General features: G+C 48.3%; 1 non-coding gene and 1 pseudogene across 1 annotated transcript; one reads left to right on the top strand and one right to left on the bottom strand.

The window, feature by feature from the left end:
- Positions 1–3,981: 3,981 nt before the first annotated feature.
- Positions 3,982–4,055, bottom strand: trnat-ugu (transfer RNA threonine (anticodon UGU)). The gene has a single exon. It is a non-coding gene; the product is annotated as a tRNA-Thr (tRNA).
- Positions 4,056–10,784: 6,729 nt separating this feature from the next.
- LOC131104686 (uncharacterized) lies at positions 10,785–20,281 on the top strand (annotated as a pseudogene).
- Positions 20,282–25,176: the final 4,895 nt, after the last annotated feature.

Below are 25,176 nucleotides of genomic sequence, written 5' to 3'. Positions count from 1 at the left end.
CTGATCTAACCATTTTTTTAAGATTTCACCAGTCCTGTTGAAAGCCTGGCCACTCGTGTCGTTTCGTTCATGCAGTGGTTCACCTAAGACTGAAGACACCTCTTCACCAGAGCTGTGGCTTAGTTGATCAAAGTGCCTGTCTGGTGAACAGGAGATCCTGGATTCAAATCCAGCAGTGCCTTGCTGGTGTTTCAGCAACTCCTTTGCTGTTTTTTTCTTCTTCAACATTTCAAATAAATGTTTTGAATTGTGCAGGGCAAGTTGGTTCCACCTGGACTTGAACTTGTTCTTCTGTGGGCAGATATCAAAGTTGAACATGCTGAGTGCTTTCAGTGGGTTGACAGATAAGACTTCATCACTTTAACCACAAATGTTTAATCAAAAATTAACTCTATTAAGTGTCATTATTTCACATGTGCACTGTTATTTGTGTTTCTCAGAGATTGCTTTGCACCGTTCAGGGTTTCAGGCTCTTCTGCAGAGGAACATCTCAACTGGGATGCATGGCAAACAACTGACACAATTGTTACTGAGGCCACATCTGGGAACCTGTTGAATACATGTGCATCAAGAACCTCCTACAACAACAGTATCGTCATCAAGCTGGACTTGTTCCACTGTATGCGACGGCTTCTTTGTGAGTGTGCCTCAGAACATCACCCTTTATACAGTGCCTTTGCACAGTTGCTGTCGACTTCCTTCTCTGTAGTGGACCAGGAAGACCTGCACAGGCTCCACCATAAGTCGTGTGTCATTTAGTCAGCAGGGGGGAATCCCGTACATTTGGCACCGATACAAAGGGTTGCAAATTGGGAAGAATGCAAGGGCTCCAACACAAGTGTCACACTTCTGACAGCTTCTTGCGTCTTGAAGTGGCGTCACCCCCATTCTAAAGTGTCTGAGGCTTCTGCTCCTGGGAAGTAAACCAGGGGTGCTTTTTAACATGTCTGCTGCTGAAAAGTGTACAAAGAAGACCAATCGCACCATGGGGTCTTGCATTTCTCCAGAAAACAGTCTTTGTACCTTAAGATGACCTCTGATAAAAAGTATGAAAACCAGAGTCATGGAAATACCAGTAGAGGACTACTGGACTTGGAACCAACGAGCCCCTCTTTCCTAGGCATGTAATTTAACAACTCAAGCATAGTGCCTGCAAAGCATGCAAACTTGACAATGGTGCCTTTAGTAGAAAAGGAAATCCTGTGTATCTGGCACGGACACAATAATAGTTTGCCAATGGGGAAAAAAAGTTCATAAGTGACCAAATTGGATTTCGAGTCCAACGCCTTAACCGCTCGGCCACCGTGACTGCATGGAAAAGACAAATGGGGGCAGGTGGACCCCATTGTCCTAGAACAAAAATTTCGACCATGAGCAACGATCAGTACACCACCACCTGTGGTCGGTTAGCTCAGTTGGTCAGAGCGTGGTGCTAATAACGCCAAGGTCACGGGTTCAACCCCCCCTTTATGTGCTCCAGGAACAACAAAAGCTCATGGTGACAACCCACCAGAGAGTGGACCCCATCCACAGGTGGGTGATCACCCACCCACGTGTGAAACACCCTTGACAAGGCTGCAGGAAGACCAGGGAGAGGTAGAGAAAACAGCATGTCAAAACAGAGCGGCAACAAACACCTTGGTCACCAAGACTGCAAGGAGCAGATCAATGGGGGCAGTGGACCCCATTATCCTCTACCCAAAATTTAGACCACAAGTGCAGAGAATGCGGACTGTGAAGGAACAACAAAAGCCCATGTCGACAACACCCCAGCCCTCATTACCAACAGTACACCACCACAAGGAAAACAGCATGGCGGTGACAAAAGCCCAGGCCTAAAACTCCCCGGGCCCCATAACCAACAGCGCACAACCCAGTCAACTGTGAAACACCCCCATCAAGGCTGCCAACCGCCCGGGGAAAGGTAAAAAAAAATAGTACGGCCCCGAAATTGCCACCTCCAAGATCGACTGAGGTCTTATACTGCCTACATGGACAAGCCAAATATCTTCTGGACAAAAAGACTAGTGTACCCCCGTACACAAAACAAGTATCTTCCTCACATGCTGCCAGCTGATCCTTGACATCAGCTGTCACAGACATTCAAGTCATTTGGGGAACTCATCCTGATCCAGGGTTACCACTGATTTGTAGAGTAAGTAAATAAGTCACCATACACTTACTGTTAAAGGAAGACACAGTCCAAACACTCGATTGCTGCAGGGCAAGTAGGTTCCACCAAGACTTGAACTTGGATCACTGGATTCAGAGTGCTAACCATTACACCATGGAACCTGCAAGCGCATTTTAGGGTCCTGAAGTACACACTGTCAGACTACATTAGAGTTGATAGAACTTCACTGTGCACTGCTTTCCTTTCCCGAGACGCCGAATGGTGGTCCAGAATCTCTTCGAAGCCGTCCGGAAGTCATTCTCCATGGCCTCTCCAAACTCCTCCCATGTCAGAGTTTTTGCCTCAGCGAATGCCACGGACCGCTTGGCCTGTCGGTTCCTGTCAGCTGAAGTCCCATAAGCCAAAAAGGCCTAATAGAACTCCTTCAGCTTGATGGCATCCCTCACCAATGGTATCCACCAATGGGTTCTAGGATAACCGCCACGACAAGCTCCGACCACCTTACGGACACAGCCACCTCGACAATGGAGGCACAGAACACCCCTGCTTCCCTCTCAACATGGTCGAAGCTCTGCACACAAGGAATACTTTTCTTTCCTACAGTTATAAATAAGCAATGTGACATGGTAGTGTACAGGACGTCTTCAGGCTGGTGCAACACACCCGAGCACCTCATGAAGAGCAGAGCTGTCCTTTCCAGGCGAAATCCATGAACTTGGAGGTGCAGTTTGCCCATTTGCAGGCAAAATTGCATTTTATTTTGGAAAGGTTGCCGAGCGAGCCAGGAGTTGAACCTGGAATCTTCTGATCTGTAGCCGGATGCTTTATCCATTGCACCACTTGCCTACGCAATAAGACAAGGTGCTTGGCAGGAGAATGTAATTGGGACTGGGTTTTGATTGATATCTGTGGCTGTTTATGACGTCAAAATTGGGATTGGGACTTGGTAATTTACTCACTGACTGAGGATGCTGAGGGACTGATCCTGGACTCATTTCTGATCCCAACATCTATTCTATTATAAAACAAAGGATTCCTTGGAGAATGCAGGTATCGATCCCACTACCGTTCACATGCAAAGCGAGAGCTACCATTTGAGCTAATTCCCCTGCTGTTGTACTGTAGGCAGAGAAGGTCTCATAACTACTTTGGTTCTTTTGATGGACACACTGTCAGGACCTTTCTGAGTGCAGCCAGAATACCATCCCTGGTGGTCTAGTGGTCGGGAGTCAGTGCTCTCACTGCCGCGGCACAGGTTCCATACCTGTTCAGGGAACTGACTTTGGGCAGGTAATGACTATAGATCGGATTTGTCTTTGGCCTCGGTCGAATAGGTGGAAATATGGCCTTTCAATTCATTATTTTACAAAAAAAAAATCAAGGTGACGAATGGGAACAAGGATATGTGCCTGATCTCTGAAGGTGTGCACACGAGCATCTGTCCCCAGTTTGGGCACACAATCCATATTTCCCGGATGACTGATTGGGTGCATTTGCCTTTAGCCATGAATTAATTAGCTGGCTCAGTTCATAGAGCATTAGACTTTTAATCTGAGGGTCCAAGGTTCAAGATCTGTTCAGGCGGTGAGTTGTGGGCCCCTTCCCTTAAATGTTAAACCCCAACCTCTTTGCTCTTGCTAATGTGGTCTATTTTCTTAGCCCCACAAATGTCCAAATTCACAATGGTTTTGCCTTTGAGAGCATTGTAGTACATATGACATGTATACTACATATTACATCAGAAATGATGGGTATTTCTTCAACAGAACAAGACATCTGATTCAAAACATTTACTTGACATGTTGGAGAGAAAAAAAAACAGCAAAGGAGTGGCAGAAACACCGACAAGGCACTGCTGGGATTTGAACCTAGGGTCTCCTGTTTACAAGACAGGAACTTTGACCAACTAATCCACAGCGCCGGTGAAGGGCTGTCGTCAGTGTTAGGTGAACCACTGCGTGAAGGAAACCACACGAGTGGCCAGGCTTTCAACAGTACTGGTGAAATCATGCCAGTCTAAGCGGACAGAACCGACGATTATTCACCTCCTTGGTCTTCACTGTGTCGAGGATGAGGATGTTGTTTGCACGCAACGACACCACAGCGGCCACCTCCTTCCTAAAAGCCCCTTCGTGCAGGCCTGTGATGCACCCGATCAGTCATCTGGGAAATATGGATTGTGTGTCCAAACTCGGGACAGATGCTCGTGTACACACCTTCAGAGATCAAGCAGATATCCTTGTTCTCTTGTTCAGAACAATGTTACTGAACAGTCTCTGATCACTCTCCTTGCAAGCCTATATCTCACGTCTTTGTGTCTTCTTTCACAGTTGGTGATAATGTTTCGGGTTTAACCCTAACAATCACCCGTCCTGGAATGGTGTCAGGGCCTGCAGCTTTCTGAACGATGACCTCCCTCAGGACTCTCCACACTGCAGTGGTATCCAACTTGACTGTTCATCGGGGCTGTAGCCTTCCTCGCAGGGTTGTTGTTCAGAGCCACAAACCTTCCAAATAAGTTATTTAGCTCATTGAGGAAGCTGATGTCATTCTGGTGTGGCTTTGTAGCCAGTGACAGACTGGATGCCCCAGTTGTCTGGTGTTACATGGGTCCTAGAAGAAGCTCTGAATCTTCTGACTGTGGGCACGCTTTGCTACTCTGATGGCACGGTTCAGATTTGCCCTTGCTGATCTGAGTGCCATCACATCACCAGATTTGAAAGCAACATTGCGTTCCTTCAGTCTTTCACGCACCTCCTTAGTCATCCAAGGTTTCTGGTTGGCCCGTGTGATGATGGTCTTGGTGACTGTAACCTCCTCCATACACCACTGTATGTAGCCTGCTACAGATGCAGCATACTCTCCCACGTTGGTCTGCTGGTTGTCTGTTGCAGCCTCTCTGAACATGTCCCATTCGGTACACTCAAAGCAGTCTTGCAGTGCAGACATAGCTCCCTCTGGCCACACCCTCACCTTCTTCAAAGCAGGCTTTCCTCTGGTGAGCAGGGGCTGGTATGCAGGAATTAGCATAACAGAGAGATGGTTTGAGGAGCCATGGTGGGGGCGGGGGACTGCTTTGAATGCTTTCTTGATGTTTGTGTAAACCAAGTCCAATGTATTCTCCCCTCTGGTAGCAAAATCCACATGCTGGTAAAAATTTGGAAGCACGGTCTTCATGTTGGCCTGGTTGAAATCTCCAGCAACAATAAACATGCTGTGTGTGGCTTGCATGTCACTGATGGCAGGGTAGAGTACATTCAGGGCTTGCTTACAGTTAGCATCAGGTGGAATGTAGATAGCAACAATGGTGACGCTGGTGAATTCTCGAGGTCGGTAGAAAGGTCTGCATCTCACAATCATAAACTCAATGTCCACACAGCAGTGACTGGAGACCTGGGTAGTGTTGGTACACCAGCTGTTATTAGTGTAGATGCAAACACCGCCCCCCCGGGTTTTACCAGTGAGCGCATGGCTCCTGTCCGACCTGAATGTTGCGAGGCCGTCCAGGCTAATGGCAGAATCAGGGACTGATTGCTTACAAAGTTTTAGTTTGTCTTTACTCATGTAACCGGTGGTGTTTGACGCATGCGTTGTGATGAAAGAGCACCGGGTTGCTGCAGTTGCTGCACTTTATTCTCGGCTGAAGGAAGAGAATAAACACGTTGTAGTCACAATGTGGTTGAGTAACGCACCCCTCTCACATGGAGATGAAAAGGAAGTAGGAAGGAGTGGCCAAAACTTATATACACCGGAGGTGTTACACTAATTAGGAGCAGTAAGGGGTACACGGTGACGTTCTCAGCGTTCCACATAAACATGACACCACAAACACATCAGGTATCACTTAAATTTAACAGACATTTGTGTCATTATAACATGAACATATATACAATATTTTAGGAATGTGCTTGATTTCAAAGGCATACGGAGCCAGTTTGGAGACTCAACGTTGTTCACAGGCATCCAGTTTTGGCTTAGTCAAGATGTGAGTGAGGGGATTGTTGTCCGACCAGACAGTAAATTTGTGACCTTTGAGCCAATGGCTAAATTTATCGCAAACCGCCCATTTAAGAGCCAAAAACTCCAGTCTGTGGGCAGGATAGTTCGCTTGACTGCTACTGAGAGTTTTGCTTGCGTACTTGGAACAGGACAGCACCCAGACCATCAAGGGAAGCATCGGTACAGAGGATGTCAAAGTCCGGGTGTGCCAGCACCACACTTTTGAGGAGGGCACTCTTGAGGTCTTGGAACGCCTTGTCACAAGCAGGAGTCCAATCCTGAGGAGATAATTTTCTAAAAGTGCCTGCTCGTCTCCGCCCAAAGCAACCCTTGGCACTCCTCTTCTGTCCCACTGTCAAAGTGTAGAGCGGTTTTGCTATGGACGAACAGCCAGGAATGAAATGCTGATAGTATAAAGCACCATGCCAAGGAAGGAATGACTTGACCTTCTGCTGCGATGGGGTGCAGCCATCGTCTTCCATAAGGTCTGTCTTCTCGAAAGCTGAGATGACTTTCACTTTCTCCTGGTCAACTGAGACACCACTACTGTCCACCACATGACCAAGAAACCTCACAGACCTGCACAAAAAGTAGCACTTCTTCTGTGCCAGCTTCAGGTTGTTCGTTAAACACATGGCATGATGTTGGGAGATTATAGGACAACCTTGGCACTTTCTAAACTTGAGGCTCTCTGTTAGGTGCTAGCATGATGACTATTAGCATGTTAGCATTTTAGCTAATTTGTAACTATGCACATGCAACTATGCATATGCATATTTAACTATGTCACAGTGTGTCTCTGTGTGGAGTTTGCATGTTCTTCCCATGCACGTGTGGGTTTTTTTTTCCTCCCACATACCAAAAACATGCTAGGTCAATTGGCGACTCTAAATTATCCATAGGTATGAATGTGAGTGTGAATGGTTGTTTGTCTATATGTCCTGTGACTGGCTGGCCACCAGTCCAGGGTGTACCCCGCCTCTCGCCCCAAGACAGCTGGGATAGGCTCCAGCACCTCCACGATCCTCATGAGGATAAGCGGTAGAACAGTGTTTTTCAACCTTTTTTGAGTCACGGCACGTTTTTTTACATTGGAAAAATCTTGTGGCACACCCCTAACCAAAAATGTTCCAAAATGTCACCATGACCTCACACGTGCATCAAAAAGTCTATGGGAGGAACAAGGTAGGTGTTGCCACACGGACCAATATTACATTGCTCTGCCAGTCTTTACACCACAGACACGCCAAAGTAGCCACGTTTTTACATGACGAGTTTTCTCTTTCCAAATGACCTTTCGGGAAACAATGGTATCCATGGAAAGGAATATTCCAATCTCTTGTCTACATGCACCATGAAATTCAACCAGAATAGTCAATGGGTCATGTGCAGTAAAACGTAAACATCAACATCACGTGATACCGGCTTCCCAGAGTTTTTCTTTCACTTGTTGGAATAACTCTGTATTGTCAGTTTTTCATCTGTCCAGTCTTGAAATTTAGTTTGAATCAAAAACAAACTTTGCTTAGTCCAATGCCGATTGCTGGCCTCCATTTTTAAAAGTGAAGAACGTCTGGATCTGCGTGTTACGTCATATCTGAGCATGCGCTGAAAGAACGCACCCGGGATAAATTTTAACAGGAAAAGATCACATTCAATCTTGCTAATATTTTATAATTAAACTTGGGACGTTTTCTAATGATATATATTATTTTTTAATAAAACTGGACTTGTGAATAAAGTATAGAAGTGTTTAGATTCTGTTCCACAGATGGCGCTAATGCACACGAAAGCTGCTTACCAACCGCCAATAAACAACAGAAGAAGAAAAACACCACGAAGAAGAACGTACCCTGACAAATTTCCGTTTGAGCGGGTACAAGACACCTGAATTGGATTGGTTAAAGGAATATTCCATCCCTGTTCAATTCTTTCCGTTTGAGCAAATACACCAAATGCAATTGGAATATTTGGGTCCATATATTCATGGCTATTGACATAATATTTGCAAATGATGATTAATCAATGTTAACTATAAAAAGTGATATTGGATAATTCCTCACGGCACACCTGGCAGTTTCTCAAGGTACACTAGTGTGCCGCGGCACAGTGGTTGAAAATCACTGCGGTAGAAAACGAATGAATGAACAAAATGTCATAGGAGAAAAACAAAATGTTGTTCTGGTTGTAAAAGCGTGTGTGTGCATTGGTAGTAAAGTGGTGTGTGTACATTTTTAGATGCCGTCAACACCATCACCGCCTTGCAGTCCAGAGACAGTGCTTTAGAGAGACATCTGCACAAAGTCCTCAATGCCACTACTGCACATTGTCCTGGATGAAACCAGCCCGGTAATTTTAACACAGGAAATGTATACACCTACTAGATCTAGTTGCATTGATAAAACAAGGCTAATGTAAGCTTTTCTATGGTAAAAACTAACATGATTACACAAATGTATGTTAACACAACAAATACATTTCAGGATTGTGGCACAGAAGCTGGTCGACGCATTCGTACTGTCCTGGCCACTCACTCCCAGATGGATTTGACGATTGCACTCGCAATATTCAGTGCACGTTTATGGCACTGACGTTCTTGGCCTACCATGCTGAGGGGTTTCATTTTGATGCAGACGTTCTTGACAGAGTTCTTGAAAATGGAGACGCACTCTACGGGTGGACAGTATGTGGGCTAGAACTACGTTTAATCAGCAATCATTTAACCAAAGAGGAAATGCCAAAGATAGTTCACACCGACAACAATGTATACACAGTTACACAGTTGGAGCCGAAATTTGGTTTGGTGAGGGATCGCAGCAATTCCCTAATAGATCCTTATTTGTTGCCACTTGCCAGACAACTTGAGTGCCTCTCACAAGATGTCACTCATGCTTTTCTGATTGTGGCTCCAGAGTGCTTTGCGGTTTTTCGTGATAGGTCAGGATGCTACGGTTTTTTTGATTCGCACAGTCGATCTTCAGTAGGTTTGCCAGACCCAAACAGAACTGTGATTATGATGATATGATGATGATAGTCGACCATGTGCATGAGCTCCTTTCAGATCGCAGACTCGATGCAAACTACGAGTTGGTACCAGTTTCCTTTGGATTAGAACAGATAGCAAGTGACAGACAGGTACAGTTGGATGTCGTAATAATTTCAGAGCCCACCAAAGTAACAGACACAGCAATAAGAGAATGTGTTGAGACAGATCACGAGGAGCTGATAGTACCACCATGCGTCTATGAAAGAGGCACTCAAGTGCCAACAATGTAGACCGTATGAAGCTTCAAAAGAACCCGATCCCCGTGAAAAAAAAACATCTACAAATGAAGGTCAAGTATGTAACAGACACTAATTACCATCAACAAAAATTAAACAGCTTTACATAAAATAGAAACTTTAGCTTTAATTAAACAGCTAAACAGAATATGCACGTAGCTGAAAAATATCACAGAAGTCTGACAACCAAAAATACTTTAATGTCAGCATATGTTGGGAAAAAGTATCAATCTGATCTGGCTTTTGTTGAACGACAGAAGCTGACCTCAGGGAAGGGTATCACCTGGATCCAGATATTCAGGTGAGATGAACGTTATATCAGAGGGAGCGGTATCACCGGGATCCAGCTTTCCAGGCAAGATATAGGGTGTATCTAAGAGATAAATATCGCAACCATCCAGGTTTTAAGCAAAGGTGGGCGGTTTTCATGAAAACGTGGATGCAGAAGCATAGAAATGATCCTTATTTTCAAAATAAGAAATATGAAATAAGAAACGGACATTCTAATGTAAGGCTACATCATGTTCAGCGTTGCGAAAAGAACAGTCTTACCGGGCAGCGTATTCGGCACAAATTACAATGCGCGCTTCAAGTAAAGACTAAATACATGACTATAACTCTGCATTCAGAGTCGCACATGGGCCCACATGTGTTTGTACTGTATGCCACCGTGCTGAAATGGAAGCAGCAGTGAACTCACTACCTAGGCCACGTAGCGAAGCTCAACTGCTGCAGGTAAAGCTTCTGAGACACATTCGGTTTTCAGGACATCAGCATTTTTATACGGTAAATATGGTGAATGTTATAGTAGGGCTCAGGACGCTGATACACACTCATCCACAGTACAGGGATGTGTGCATCAATGAGAGTGCAGCAGCTGAAAGTGTCCTTGAAGGGGAAGAGGAGCCATCCGCCCCGCCGTCATGCAGCAAGAGGCCAGCAATGCCCAAGTTACGCAGGCACAGCATGTTGAATGTGATCAGGAGGGCCTCATGCTCGATACATGCATGCAGCCGCTTGACATTTCACAGGAAAGTCTTTCATTTGGGGATGGGATATTCAGCATTGCTCCTGCCCAACAAAACAAGCCTGTTGGATTTTTGCTGTGCCGCAGCTGGAGGCCATGGCCTTTCCTGTTCTGTTCCCAACGGGAAAGAACACGATGGATGAGGAGAGGATCATTTAAGTATCACCAAGTTCTTACTTCAACACCAGATTGTTTTCCGTGGATCCACACTTTGCTGAAGATCAGGGCTACCTTTTCTTTGCCCAATTTGTCATTGAAACATACATGGCCAATAACAGCATGTCTATTCAGACGCGGAAGGGAAAACCTCATACTGCAGATGGGAGGAAAATTCTGAACCGGATGATCCAGGACAAGGAGGCGTTGGAGCGGCTCATACAGAGCAGGGAAGCGACCAGATTTATGCAGCCACTCCGAGGAACACCAGCATACTGGGAGAAAGCTCACCGGGAGCTCCACGCGATGGCCAGGCAGTTGAGGGAGTCCAAGGAAAAGCTGAAACAGATAAGAGAGAGGCTTATGGACACACGGGTTCCGGAGGATTTGACGGACCTGCTCAACGTGTGCCAGCTGACCCTGGGTCACTACGTTGAGAACCTCAGTACTGGGATGGCTGTGCACTTTAAGCGTACACTGCAAGAACGTTGGACTAATGCCTACAACCCCCATGTGCTGCGGGCGTGGAACGCCAACATGGACATCCAGTATATTCTGGATGATATCAGCTGCATCATGTACATGATGTCGTACATTTCCAAGCCGGCGCACGAGATGACGAGTTCCTCAAATCTGTCATCAAGGACGTGCAAAAGTCCGATGTCAACCAGAAGGAGGAGATGCCAAAGATCATGCAGGTGTATTCAAAGCACAGAGAGGTAAGTGCTCAGGAAGCAGTGGCACGAACTTGCAGTTTGTCCCTGAAGAAGTCCTCACATAATGTGGTTTTCCTCCAAACCGACGAGGACGGTTTGCGAATGAGTCTGCCCATGAGTCGGCTTATAACCATGCACCCAGATTCAGCTGAAGTCTGGATGTCAAGTTTGCCAGAAAAGTACGCCAACAGACCACCTATGCAGGGGTTTGAGTATATGTGTCTGGCAGAGTTTGCGTCTGATTACAGGGTGGTCTATGGTTACAAGAGAGAAGGGCCAAATGTCATTCCCCTTTTGAACGACATGGGTTGCATTCAGAAGAGGACCATGGGAAAACCTGCCATCATAAGATACACACGGTTTTCCATCACAAAGTTTCCTGAAAAATATTACAGGGCCCTTCTCAAACTCTACTTGCCCCACAGGATGGACCACGAGTTGACCAGCGACTCCCACCCAACGTATGAGTCTTTGTCCCTGGACGGAGGGTCAAGACTAGGTCCGGCGAAGGCCATCATTGATGAGAAAATGAAGCGGTTTGAGGGCCAAGCGAAGTAACTGGACAAGGCTTTGGAGCGACTCCAACAGGAGGGTCCAGCTGTTGAACTCTTTTGCGCCAGAGGTGGAAGCAGAGGGCCTGGAATGTCTTGCTCCACTGAAGGCCATGATGCCAAACGCAGCGGACGAGCGGGATGAGCAGGATGACGTTCCTGCCTATCAGGCTGACCTTTCCAGCGCCCCAACGCTGCCGGTCTTTGAATCACCCTAGTTGAGTCCGGACTTTGTGAGGAGGATGTACCGCAGTCTTAACATCATCAATCTATGCCGTACGCGACTGGTGTTTGCAGCGTGTTTCTGATCGCGACCTTGAGCCCTGTCATTATTTCATCTCAGGGAGAGCTGGATGTGGCAAGTCGCATGTCATCAAGTGCATTTACCAGGAGGCCACCAAGATTTTTTCGGCAGCTTCCCGGCATTCGTGCCGATGCGGATTTGTCTCAGCCTACGGTTCTGCTGACGTCATTTAGCGGCACAGCTGCATTCAACATTTCTGGGAAAACCCTTCACTCTGTCTTGAAGCTCCCAAGAAGTTTGAGGCCTCCATATCAAGGACTCGACAACGCGCTGGACACCTTGCAGGTGAGTCTTTCCAACGTGGATATTTTAATCATTGATGAAATGTCAAGGATCTTTTTGCATATGTCCACTGACGGTTCCAGCCAATCAAGGGCAACCGGAAGCCCTTTGGAGGGATATCTGTGCTTGCAGTTGGGGACTTTTACCAGCTGCCACCTACTGGAAGGGCCAAACTCCTCTGTGTGTATGAGGATAATGTCCTTGACCTCTGGACCAACTATCAGTTGGTCCGACTTACAGAGATCATGCGACAGAAGGAGGACCTGACCTTTGCCCAGCTTTTGAATAGGGTAAGGGAAAAGCGGAAGGAGGAGCCCTTGTATGAAAGTGACCGGGCTTTACTGCAGCAGGCTACCGTTGAAACATCGCAGTGTCACACCAGTACGCTCCACATTATTGCAACCAATAAGGAGGTTGACAAACACAACAGTGCAAATGTGACAGCTTTGAAACTGAATGTGGTCGACATTCCGGCAGAAAACTACAGAAAAGACCCCCGGACCGGACAATTGGTCATCGTGTCCAACATGATAACCGGGAGGAAAAGAGATCTGCCCGACAACCTGCAAGCCGCTGTAGGAGCGCGAGTCATGATCATCCGGAACTTGGACATTGAGGATGGTCTCGTGAACAGCACCTTCGGGACCATCATGAACATTGTCCGTGGACCACAGGCCGCTGTTACTTTTCGTGGCATTTCTTGGACAATCCTGGAGCAGGCCTGAAATTTCGGAAGAAACTTCAGGGATGATTTGGCCTACATAGAAAAGTCAGAGGAAAGTTTAAGCATCAAAGGACTGATGAGGCGGCAATTCCCCGCAAAACTGGCCTTTGGATGCATGGCATGACGCTATCTTCTGCGGTCGTATCTCTGAAGCGCGTGTTTGAACCTGGAATGGCCTACGTCGCTCTAAGTCGCACGACCTCGCTCCTGGGACTGAAGATCATGGACTTGGATGAGAAGAAAATATATGCTGATCCCAACATTGCTTTGGCAATGGACAGCATGTTGCTTCTTCCTTGTCTGTCAGACCGCTGTTGCACTTTGCACAAGGGCCTTCTCCGACTTTGAAGATTGTCCACCATAACACAGAGGGCCTTGCGTGTCACATAGAGGACATCAAATCTCATCATGAGCTGAGACTGGCTGATGTGCTTTGTTTGACGGAAACGCATTTGTCTGGTTCCATCTCGCGGCACTTGCAGCTGGAGGACTACGCTGTTTTTGTACGGAACAGACTTGTTTCCTGTTTAAACAGGCCAGACACGGCTGCGAAAGAGGGAGGCGGAGTTGCAGCCTACTGTCGGAGGGAACTCCAAGGCCAGCCCCTCCGGTTTGTTCAGAATGTGCCAGACCTTGAATTTTTGGTTGTTAAAGTCATGGTGCCGATCACGGCTGTGGTGGCTACTGTTTATCGACCACCGAACTTGAGTCTGGGCACATTTCTACCTAATTTGACAAGCCTCTTGGACACCTTGGCAGTGATGGATAGCCACCCCGTTGTTGTTTGTGGTGACTTCAACGAGGACCTGCTTTCAAAAGGTAAGAAGTCTATACTGGAGTTGTTTGAGTCCAGAGGCTATACACAGCTCATCGGCAAGGCAACAACTGGCAAAAGCAGACACTGAGTGATCACATTTACATTTCTCAACCGCAGTCTTGCATTCAGTCAGGTGTTCTGCATTCTTACAACAGTTACCACAGTCCGGTGTACTGTATCTTAACATCTTTTTTTAGGTCCTGGTCTGGTCTTCACATGCTGTCTTGTCCCCAATGAACATTTGCTTGCAATGACCATGTGGCCATTTCCTCTCCTCCATCCATCCACGCCATCTCACATACGTAAGTACTCCGTGCTTGTGACCTGAAGGCTAGGTATGCTGTACCTCTGCTCATGGGCTGCCTTTCAGAAATGCTGCTGCACACGCTTTCGCCCCAACCGGAAGATGTCGCTTTATTATATGTACTAGATACATACACGAGTCAGAATTACTGTATTATCATCTCTGAACCGGCAGTATTGGCATAGTCATGTTCTCCATGTTCTCCCTATTCCTGAAACTTCATGTCACTTATATGATGGAACATTCTAATAACTTGTCTCTTTCTCTCTCTCTCTCCCATGTAGTAGGCGCTGTTGTATGAAGACATGAGAACAGTTATCGGTATCAGCGTTGCTGATATGTAGTCATCAGACCTCTTTTTTTCCGCAATATATAATATTTATAAAGTATATAGTGTGTGTGGGTGTGTGTATATACAGTATGTATATGACAGTTACTGATTTATTTGACTAACTTGTCTCTTTATCTCCCCTGTGGTAGGCACTGCTGCACAAAGAGCTGAGAACAGCAAAGCTCAAAGATTTGTATTAGTGGCAGTACATTTTATGCCATATATAACATTTATAAAGTATATGAATATAAGTATATGACAGTTACTGATTTATTTGACTAACTTGTCTCTCTTTCTCTCTGTCATGATCCATTCTCCCCATGCTATTTTCCTCCTGGTGAGTCTCTCCCTCTGTTTTGCCTGGCCAGCCAACCCCACACCCAGCTCCCTCCAACACACACTCTGCACACCTGCAGCCAATGATTACCTGCCCTGCCTGCTCTACATAAGCCTCCCCCACTCAGTGCCTCTTGTCGGATCGTCTGCAAGCCTGCACGAAGCTCTGCTCTCTGTTTCAGCCCACAGCTCGACTCTGACTCCAGAACCAGAACCTGACCTGCCCTGACCACGATCTCCGCCTGACCCCTGCCGGTACCTTTGCCTTGTCCTGACCACCTGCCACAACGACCTGACCTGCCCTGACCACGATCTCCGCCTGACCCCTGCCTGTGCCTCTGCCGAATAAAGACTCGTTCCTGATCTCTGCTGGAGCTTCAATAAACATCTTGAACTGTGACGCTCGTGTGGTCCTCGTTCTGTCTGATCCCTGACAGTACGATCCGACCAACATGGACCCAGCGCGCAGTTCTCCCAGCAGAGGACCCGAAACACCCTCCGCTATGCAACGCCTGGAATCCACTGAGGGAAAGGTGAGCCGCATGGCTGCTGACATGTCCTCTCTGCTTCAGCTCAGCCAGCAACAACAGCAGCAGATTCAGCAACAACAACAGCAATTGGCTGAGATCGCTAATCTGCTCTCCAACCAGCCACCGCCCGCTGCACCTACCCCACATCAGTCTGATCCGAACATGTCTGATTCTGTTGTTCCATTCTTCACCACCACTGCTCCAGAACCCAAGGTCGGCAACCCTGAACGCTTTGATGGTGATCCTGCACAGGTTCGGGCATTCCTTACCAGCTGTCGACTACAGTTTGCTCTGCAACCTAGAACCTTCGCTACGGAGGGAGCAAGGGTGGGTTTTGCAATCACCCATCTGACTGGCCGTGCACGACTCTGGGGAACGGCTGAATTTGAACGCCAGACAGCTGTGTGCTCTTCCTTCAACCTGTTCGCTGAGGAGATGCTGAAGGTCTTTGACTTGGGATCGTCTACAGATGAAGCATCACAGGCTCTGATGACGATCCGTCAAGGTCGAAGGTCAGTGGCAGACTACTCAATCGACTTCCGAACCCTGGCGAGACGCAGTTCTTGGAATATGGAGGCCTTGGTGGATGTCTTCCTCCATAGCCTGGCAGACTACCTGAAGGACGAGCTGGTTTCCCATGATCGACCTTCCACCCTGGATGAAGCAATCGCCCTAGCTGTCCGCATTGACCGCAGGATCCAGACCCGCCGTCAAGAGAGGGGGCGCCAGACTCTTCGTGATCGCCGATCTCTGACCACGCACTCAACCTCTGCGTCTGCTGATCACGTTGAACCCATGGAGACCGGTCGTGCCTCGCTCTCTCCCGAAGAGCGCCAACATCGCTTCGACTTTAACCTGTGCCTGTACTGCGGAGGAGAAGGGCATCGTGTCGCCACTTGTTCAGTAAAAGACGGGGCTCACCGGAAGTAGGAGGGGTCCGGCTGAGCCCAACAAACCTGCAACCCTCCAACTTCAGTAAACCTCTTTTCAAAGTTTCTCTTCACTCTCCCAATGTAACCAACACCCTGTCCGCTCTGATAGACTCTGGTGCTGAAGCTAACCTGATGGACACTGATTTAGCTTGCCAGTTGGGAGTTGAGAGTCGCCCCTTACCCGAACCCATTCCCGTCCGCGCTCTGGATGGCCATCTCCTGGGCACCATCACCAGTATCACCTCACCCATTTCCATGATGATCTCAGGCAACCACCGTGAGACAATCAGCTTCCACCTACTTCGCTCACCTAATCAACCTCTCATTCTAGGCTCCCCTTGGCTCCGCCTGCACAATCCACACCTTGATTGGGTCTCTGGAACCATCAAGGAATGGGGTGAGAGATGCTATCAGACCTGTTTACACTCTGCCTCTCTGCACCGCTGCCCAGTCCCACCTGCTTCCGCTATTGACGTTTCTAACGTTCCTGAGTGCTATCACGATCTACGCGAGGTTTTTAACAAATCCAAAGCCATGTCCCTGCCACCACACCGTCCCTATGACTGTTCCATTGACCTCCTCCCAGGTACCACTCCACCCAAGGGCCGTCTGTATTCTTTGTCTGCTCCTGAACGAAAGGCTATGGACGATTACATTAGTAACTCCTTGTCCGCTGGGATCATTCGCCCTTCTTCCTCTCCAGCCGGTGCTGGATTCTTCTTCGTGGGGAAGAAAGATGGCTCACTTCGACCCTGCATCGATTACCGTGGACTGAATGACATCACAGTCAAGAACCGGTACCCTTTGCCTCTTTTGACCTCTGCTTTTGAGCTACTCCAGGGAGCCACCATCTTCACAAAATTGGATCTCAGGAACGCCTACCACCTTGTCCGAGTCCGAGAGGGGGATGAATGGAAGACGGCCTTCAACACCCCATCCGGCCACTGAGTACCTGGTCATGCCATTTGGCCTCACCAACGCTCCAGCTGTGTTCCAGGCCCTGGTGAATGACGTGTTGCGAGACATGCTGAATAAGTTTGTTTTCGTTTACCTGGATGATATTTTGATTTTTTCCAAGGATATGTCCGAACACATCTGCCATGTCCAGCGGGTCCTCCGCCGCCTCCTGGAGAACTCCCTCTATGTCAAGGCGGAGAAATGTGAGTTTCACGTCAAGTCAGCAACCTTCCTGGGGTTCATCGTGGCAGATGGCAGTATCCAGATGGACCCAGCGAAGGTCTCGGCGGTGACAGACTGGCCTGTTCCGGAGAACAGAAAGAAGTTGCAGCAGTTTCTGGGGTTCGCCAACTTCTATCGGAGATTCATCCGGAACTACAGCACAGTCGCTGCTCCTTTGACTGCGCTGACCAGTACCAAGCAGCCCTTCGCTTGGACCCCAGAGGCTGACAAGGCCTTTGCCACCCTGAAGGACCGGTTCACCTCAGCTCCCATCCTCCAGATGCCGGATGCTGACCGACAATTCGTCGTGGAGGTGGATGCGTCTGATGTAGGAGTCGGGGCTGTCCTCTCTCAACGGGCAGGTGAGGACAATAAATTACATCCTTGTGCGTTCTTTTCCCGTCGACTGTCCCCTGCAGAACGCAATTATGACATTGGCAACCGTGAGCTGCTAGCGGTCAAGCTAGCCTTGGAGGAGTGGCGCCACTGGCTGGAGGGAACCACAGTCCCGTTCCTGGTATGGACCGATCACAAAAATCTGGAGTACATCCGCTCTGCTAAACGCCTGAACCCAAGGCAGTCCCGCTGGGCTTTATTCTTCACCCGTTTTAACTTCACTCTGTCATACCGTCCTGGTTCACGTAACACCAAACCAGATGCTCTTTCCCGCCAGTTCCAGATTGATGACACACATTCCACAGAGCCTGCCCCAATCCTGCCTGATCCCTGCATGGTAGCAGTCCTGACCTGGGAGGTGGAGGAACAGGTTCGACGGGCCCTCCAGGATCAGCCCGGTCCTAGTGCGTGCCCTGACGGCCTGCTCTTTGTCCCGGAGAATCTTCGATCCCAGGTCATACAATGGGGTCATGACTCCCGTTTTGCTTGCCACCCTGGCTCCGCTCGCACAACCATCTCCTCGCTCAGCGCTTCTGGTGGCCTTCTATGAAGAGGGATGTCAAGGAATTTGTGCGAGCGTGTCCAACCTGCAACCAAAACAAGTCCACCAACCAGCCTCCTGCCGGACTACTCCAGCCTCTGCCTGTGCCCACTCGTCCCTGGTCCCATGTCTCTTTGGATTTTGTCACAGGCCTGCCTGCATCTAACGGTATGACAGTCATCCTTACAGTTGTTGACAGATTCAGTAAAATGGCACATTTCATTCCGCTACCTAAATTACCATCTGCCAAAGAGACTGCACAGTTGGTCATTGACCATGTTTTTCGCATTCATGGATTGCCAAGAGACGTTGTCTCAGACCGAGGGCCACAATTCACCTCCACTTTCTGGAAGGAGTTCTGCCATCTCCTAGGAGCTACTGTGAGCCTAACCTCTGGTTTCCACCCCCAATCTAACGGCCAATCTGAGAGAGCTAATCAGGAGCTAGGAAAAGCACTGAGGTGCATGGCCTCTCGCAAACCTCAAGCCTGGACACAACAGTTGACATGGATCGAATATGCCCATAACTCCCTCATCTCTTCTGCTACTGGCATGTCACCCTTCATGTGTGTCTATGGCTACCAGCCACCTGTGTTTTCCAGTCAGGAAGAAGAGGCCACCTGTCCATCTGCCCAGGCCAATGCACGCAGATGCCGCCGAACCTGGTCCCGAGCCCGTGCTACACTCCTCAAGTCGGTCAGCAGCTATACCACCAGTGCCAACCGCAGGAGAGCCCCAGCACCAACATACCGGGTTGGCCAGAAGGTGTGGCTGATGGCCAAGGATCTGCCTCTTCGGGTGGAGTCGAAGAAGCTGGCTCCTCGCTACCTTGGTCCCTTCCCCATCCAAAGGGTCATCAGTCCGTCGGCAGTCCGACTTCAACTTCCCCGATCCATGAAGGTACACCCAACTTTCCATGTTTCTAGAGTGAAACCTTTCCAGGAGAGTCCACTGGTCCGCCCGACACCTGCTCCCCCTCCTCCTCGCCTCATCAATGGAGATCCTGTCTACACCGTCCGGCGCTTGCTCCGCTCCAGACGATGGGGTCGGGGCATTCACTACCTCGTCGATTGGGAGGGCTACGGTCCAGAGGAGAGGAGCTGGGTGCCATCGAACAGGATCCTGGACCGAACTCTCATTAGAGAGTTCCATCAGCAGCATCCTGACCAGCCTGCCGTTCGACGGGGCCGCCCACCTCGCCAGGCCACCCAGCCAAGACCACCTGAACCCCAATAGTCTGCAGCCGACTCTGACCTGTCAGAGGAATTCTAGCACACCACCAGCTTTGGGGACTTCAGGAGCCGTCCCTTGAGGGGGGGGGGTTCTGTCATGATCCATTCTCCCCATGCTATTTTCCTCCTGGTGAGTCTCTCCCTCTGTTTTGCCTGGCCAGCCAACCCCACACCCAGCTCCCTCCAACACACACTCTGCACACCTGCAGCCAATGATTACCTGCCCTGCCTGCTCTACATAAGCCTCCCCCACTCAGTGCCTCTTGTCGGATCGTCTGCAAGCCTGCACGAAGCTCTGCTCTCTGTTTCAGCCCACAGCTCGACTCTGACTCCAGAACCAGAACCTGACCTGCCCTGACCACGATCTCCGCCTGACCCCTGCCGGTACCTTTGCCTTGTCCTGACCACCTGCCACAACGACCTGACCTGCCCTGACCACGATCTCCGCCTGACCCCTGCCTGTGCCTCTGCCGAATAAAGACTCGTTCCTGATCTCTGCTGGAGCTTCAATAAACATCTTGAACTGTGACGCTCGTGTGGTCCTCGTTCTGGCTGATCCCTGACACTCTCCCTGTAGTAGGCACTGCTGCGTGAAAAGCTGAGAACAGACTTCCTGTGTGAGGACTAAGCCTGGCAAAAGCGAGGGATGCTAAGGATAAAAAGCTGATAGAGTGTCAGATTTGTGTGTTTTCCAGCTACAGAGGAGAACAGGGTCAACTCCCATTCTGTATACCAACTGCAGGACATGACAGAAAAGGTGTGTTGACAATTTTTTTTTTTTTTCTGAATTGACAATTAAGAATTCAGTCTTGATACATTTTTTTTACTGGTTTGTGCGTGTGTGTCTGTTTAGGGCAAGGACCATCCTTTACACAAACATTTCCTGGACGTCTTAATACTTCATTCCTGTTTTAATACGTAGTAACCTACCACATACATATGTGCACTATGCCTTTTTGTTCTCAAGCGTTTGCACCTTTATGTATAAAGACCATTATTATGGTTTTCAAATTGCTTCCGGTTCCGGTTGAGTGAACGCTGGCGCGACTGGCTGCCACTACTCTCCCGTAACTTTTCTTAAGTATTTTTTGATTTTATTGCATCAATATGGGCTGAATGGACTATTGTGTTAGCACTGAAGGGTTTTCCTGCGTACGATTACCGATCCAGCCTCTGCTCCTGTGTTATTTGTGCCTGCTTGCCAACTTCTCGCCTACCTGCTGTAAGTTGGCACCTGGCCGCAGACACGTTGTGGACCAACAAGCTTCTCACCTGATCTGCTCTTTTCTGGAATTCCTCTCATTCTGCCACCACCCAATGGCAGAACTGATCCGGTACACAGCTGCAGAGCTTCTCTGGATACGCTGGCATCTGCCCGTGCCCTCACCGCCACCGCCGGTACTTTACCACCACCCGGACATCGCTATCCTCCCTCGTTGGAAATACATCCATCGTGGGTCTCGCAGGAATTTCAATCACGACAACTCCTCCACAACAATAAAATCCATCTGGTCTACCACTCGTCGTCCTCTCAGAAACTCCGACAGGGTAGCGGATAGCAGTGCATTAGCTCGCCTGGTTAGGACGGCTAATGCTAACGCTACCGCTAAGCATGACAACGCCACTGTTCGCGAGCAAGGGTCAACTCCTCCAGGATCTCCTCACTGACCGTAAGCTTGATTTTCTGTGTTTAACAGAAACATGGCAACAGCCAAATGACTTTTCCACCCTCAATGAATCCACACCGGCTGGCTTTGTTTACATCTGTCATCCCCGTGGCAACGGTCGCGGCGGAGGTCTCGCGTTAATTCACCGCGAGAAGTGGAAAGTCCTGCCGGTGACGGTCTCTGCATTCAGTTCATTTGAATGCACTGTTTTTATGCTCCCTGGACCCTCCCCCACTGTCGTCGCCACCATTTAGCGTCCCCCTAAGCCCCACACTGACTTTTTAACTGACTTTGCCACCCTCCTTACACAACTCTCCACTCACATACAGTGAAGAAAATAAGTATTTGAACACCCTGCTATTTTGCTATTTCTCCCACTTAGAAATCATGGAGGGGTCTGAAATTTTCATCGTAGGTGCATGTCCACTGTGAGAGAGATAAACTAAAAAGAAAAATCCAGAAATCACAATGCATGATTTTTTAACAATTTATTTGTGTGATACAGCTGCAAATAAGTATTTGAACACCTGTGTATCATCTAGAATTCTGACCCTGAAAGACCTGTTAGTCTGCCCATTAGAAGTCCACCTGCACTCCATGTATCATCCTGAATCAGATGCACCTGTTTGAGGTCGTTAGCTGCATAAAGACACCTGTCCACCCCATACAATCAGTAAGACTTTAACTTGTAACATGGCGAAGACCAAAGAGCTGTCCAAAGACACCAGAGACAAAATTGTACACCTCCACAAGGCTGGAAAGGGCTACGGAGCAATTACCAAGCAGCTTGGTGAAAAAAGGTCCACTGTTGGAGCTATCATTAGAAAATGGAAGAAGCTAAACATGACGGTCAATCTCAATCGGAGTGGAGCCCCATGCAAGATATCACCTCGTGGGGTCTCAATGATTCTAAGAAAGGTGAGGAATCAGCCCAGAACTACACGACAGGACTTGGTCAATGACCTGAAAAGAGCTGGGACCACCGTTTCCAAGGTTACTGTAGGTAATACACTAAGACGTCATGATGTGAAATCATGCATGGCACGAAAGGTTCCCCTGCTTAAACCAGCACATGTCAAGGCCCGTCTTAAGTTTGCATATGACCATTTGGATGATACAGAGGAGTCATGGGAGAAAGTTTTATGGTCAGATGAGACCAAAATAGAACTTTTTGGTCATAATTCCAATAAGCGTGTTTGGAGGAAGAAGAATGAAGAGTACAATCCGAAGAACACCATCCCTACTGTGAAGCATGGGGGTGGTAGCATCATGCTTTGGGGGTGTTTTTCTGCACATGGGACAGGACGAGTGCACTGCATTAAAGAGAGGATGACTGGGGCCGTGTATTGTGAGATTTTGGGGAACAACCTCCTTCCCTCTGTCAGAGCATTGAAGATGGGTCGTGGCTGGGTCTTCCAACACGACAACGACCCGAAGCACACAGCCAGGAAAACCAAGGAGTGGCTCCGTAAGAAGCATATCAAGGTTCTAGCATGGCCCAGCCAGTCTCCAGACCTGAACCCAATCGAAAATCTTTGGAGGGAGCTCAAACTCCGTGTTTCTCAGCGACAGCCCAGAAACCTGACTGATCTAGAGAAGATCTGTGTGGAGGAGTGGGCCAAGATCCCTCCTGCAGTGTGTGCAAACCTGGTGAAAAACTACAGGAAACGTTTGACCTCTGTAATAGCAAACAAAGGCTACTGTACCAAATATTAACATTCATTTTCTCAGGTGTTCAAATACTTATTTGCAGCTGTATCACACAAATAAATTGTTAAAAAATCATGCATTGTGATTTCTGGATTTTTCTTTTTAGTTTATCTCTCTCACAGTGGACATGCACCTACGATGAAAATTTCAGACCCCTCCATGATTTCTAAGTGGGAGAAATAGCAAAATAGCAGGGTGTTCAAATACTTATTTTCTTCACTGTAACTCACATAACTTAATACTGCTGGGAGATTTCAACATACACAAAGACAATAAAACTCTTCCCCTCACCAGAGACTTTCTATTATGCCTTGACAGTTTTGGACTCCACCAATACATTGACTTCCCGACACATACCAAAGGACATACATTGGATCTACTCTGCTGCTCTGGCCTCACCCCCTCCAACTGCACCGCCGACGAACTTCCAATAATGGACCACTTCCTCCTCTCATTCAGCATTACCCTCTGCCTCTCCTCAATCAAACCTCCATGTCTCATCTCCTTCAGGAACCTAAAGGACATTAATGTTGACACTCTCTGCTCCGAAATTTCCTGTATCCCAATCCCGGATTTTCCTTCCAACCCTGATGTTCTCACAGCTCTTTACAACACTGGTCTAAACAATATCCTCAACTCTATTGCCCCACTGAAAACTCTGACTGTTTCTGTTTCTGCACCTTGGTACACCCCTGAACTCCGGACAATGAAAAAAAAAACAAAAAAAACGACACCTGGAACGGCTCGACAAAAAAACTGGACTCACAATACACAAAAACAGTTACAATACCCACATTCTCCAGTACAAAGACGCCATTGCACACCGTAAATCCGCTTATTACTCTGGACTCATCACATCCAACAAAGGAAATACCAAATCACTTTTCTCATTACTAAACACGATCCTCCAGCCTCCCCACTCCTTACCCCCTCACTTTTACTCAATTGACACCTGTAACTCACTGATGGCATTCTTCAATGACAAAATTAACTCCATTCACCAGCACCTCTGTTCACCTCTGTTCCTCCTCTCCCCACACCCGGACCCTTTTTCTACAGTCAGCCTTTTCCCTCCTTTCAACTCCCCAATGCGTCTGAAATATCTGACCTCATCCACAAATCCAAGCCCTCCACTTGCCAGCTGGACCCCATCCCAACAATCCTGGTCAAATCCTGCCTCTCCTCTCTGCTTCCTCTCATTTCTGCCATTATCCACTCTTCACTGTCTACCGGTACTGTCCCCCCAGCCTTCAAAACTGCTGCTGTCACTCCAATCCTGAAAAAACCTGGTTCAGATCCCAACAACTTCAATAACCTCCGCCCTATCTCCAACTTACCTTTCATTTCCAAAATTCTTGAAAAAATAGTCTCCTCTCAACTTCACGCACATCTCACTCTTAACAGTCTGTATGAACCCTTCCAGTCCGGCTCCCGTCCCCGTCACAGCACCGAAACAGCACCCATCAAAATCACCAACGATCTCCTCACTGCAGCTGACACTGGTTCACTTTCAATTCTCATCCTCCTCGACACCATCTCACACCCCATCCTCCTCAGTAGACTCTCCTCAATTGGCATCACCCACACCCCCCTCCACTGGTTCCATTCCTATCTCACAGACCGCACTCAGTTCATACAGCTTAAGTCTTTCTCCTCCGACCCCTCCCCAGTCACCACAGGTGTGCCCCAGGGCTCTGTCCTGGGGCCCCTTCTTTTCATAACCTACCTTCTCCCCCTCGGCCATATCTTCCGTAAATTTAACATTCACTTCCGCTGCTTCACGGATGACACCCAGCTCTACCTTTCTTCCAAACCTAACTCCACACTCCCACCCCCCTCCCTCACCTCCTGTCTCTCTGAAATAAAATCATGGTTCACCTCCACCTTTCTGAAACTTAATAGCAATAAAACTGAATTCTTACTCATTGGCACCAAATCCACCTGATCTAAAGTTGACTCCTTCTCTCTCTCCATCAACAGCTCCTTAGTCTCCCCCTCCCCTCAGGTCAAGAGTCTGGGTGTCATCC

Source organism: Doryrhamphus excisus, chromosome 2 (genome assembly GCF_030265055.1).
Source record: "Doryrhamphus excisus isolate RoL2022-K1 chromosome 2, RoL_Dexc_1.0, whole genome shotgun sequence".
NCBI lineage: Eukaryota > Metazoa > Chordata > Actinopteri > Syngnathiformes > Syngnathidae > Doryrhamphus > Doryrhamphus excisus.
This window is presented reverse-complemented; position numbering and strand designations above follow the sequence as displayed.